This window comes from Ornithorhynchus anatinus, chromosome 9 (genome assembly GCF_004115215.2).
Source record: "Ornithorhynchus anatinus isolate Pmale09 chromosome 9, mOrnAna1.pri.v4, whole genome shotgun sequence".
Classification (NCBI taxonomy): Eukaryota; Metazoa; Chordata; class Mammalia; order Monotremata; family Ornithorhynchidae; genus Ornithorhynchus; species Ornithorhynchus anatinus.
Genome location: NC_041736.1, coordinates 59726073 through 59727929, shown reverse-complemented (window position 1 = coordinate 59727929; position 1857 = coordinate 59726073).

Genomic DNA, 1857 nt, shown 5'->3' with positions numbered 1-1857 from the left:
TAGACGCTCCATCCCATTCTTTAGCAAATTCTCATTTTATACCCTCTCTGGCTGCAATAGTAATAATGATGAGTGGTATTTGTTGAGCGCTATGTGCCAGGCACTGTACTAAGCGCTGCCCTACAATGCTTGGCACACAGTAAGCGCTTAACTTCTCTGTGCCTCAGTGACCTCATCTGGAAAATGGGGATTAACTGTGAGCCTCACGTGGGACAACCTGACGACCCTGTATCTCCCCCAGCGCTTAGAACGGTGCTCTGCACGTAATAAGCGCTTAACAAATACCAACATTAGTATTAACGCCTTCCACGATTTATCATCGTTATTGTTCGTGACGCAACGGTAGCACGTCTGACTCCAGATCAGAAGCTTGTGTGTTCGAATGGCGTCAAAGTCATGATTTTCCGAGAAGTAGCGGGGCTTAGTGGAAAGAGCTCGGGTCTGGGAGTCAGAGGTCGTGGGTTCTAATCCCGGCTCTGCCACTTACTTAATAATAACAATAATGATAATAATAATAATGTTGGTATTTGTTAAGCGCTTACTATGTGCCGAGCACTGTTCTAAGCGCCGTGTGACTTTGGCCAAGTCACTTCATTTCTCTGTGCCTCAGTGACCTCATCTGTAAAATGGGGATGAAGACTTCGAGCCCCACGGGGGACAATCGGATCACCTTGTATCTCCGCCAGCGCTTAGGGCAGTGCTCGGCACATAGTAAGCTCTTAACAAACACCATCATCATTACGATGATGACCACTTGTCAGCTGTGTGACTGTGGGCAAGTCGCTTCACTTCTCTGGGCCTCAGTTCCCTCATCTGTCAAATGGGGAATGAAAACTGTGAGCCTCACGTGGGACAACCTGATGACCCTGTCTCTCCCCCAGCGCTTAGAACAGTGCTCTGCGCATAGTAAGCGCTTAACAAACACCATCATTATTACGGAGAAGCAGCGTGGCTCAGTGGAAAGAGCACGGGCTTTGGAGTCAGGGCTCATGAGTTCGAATCCCAGCTCTGCCACTTGTCGGCTGTGTGACTGTGGGCGAGTCACTTAACTTCTCTGTGCCTCAGTTCCCTCATCTGTAAAATGGGGATGAAGACTGTGAGCCCCACGTGGGACAACCTGATTCCCCTATGTCTACCCCAGCGCTTAGAACAGTGCTCGGCACACAGTAAGCACTTAACAAATACCAACATTATTATTATTACGATGATGACCACTTGTCAGCTGTGTGACTAGGGGCGAGTCACTTCACTTCTCTGGGCCTCAGTTCCCTCATCTGTCAAATGGGGATGAAGCCTGTGAGCCCCACGTGGGCCAACCTGATGACCCTGTCTCTCCCCCAGCGCTTAGAACAGTGCTCTGCGCACAGTAAGCGCTTAACAAACACCATCATCATTACGATGATGACCACTTGTCAGCTGTGTGACTGTGGGCGAGTCGCTTCACTTCTCTGGGCCTCAGTTCCCTCATCTGTCAAATGGGGATGAAGCCTGTGAGCCCCACGTGGGCCAACCTGATGACCCTGTCTCTCCCCCAGCGCTTAGAACAGTGCTCTGCGCATAATAAGCGCTTACCAAGCACCATCGTCATTATCATCGCTACAGGAGGCCCCTTCCCTTTCCACTTCCGGCCCCTCAGCCCCGCGGCCATCTTGGACGGGGGGTCAAGATGGCGGCGCCTCGGGGCGGGAGCGGGCGGGCTGCGCGGTGACGTCACCCGGGGGGGGCTGGCCCCGCCCCTCCGCGCCTGCGCAGTCGCGCTCGCCGGCTCCCTTCCGCCCTCCGGGGAGGAAGGGCGGAAGCGCGGTGGGCGGGGGAAGGCGCGCATGCGCGGGGAGGGAGGAGGAGGGGAAGAGGGGT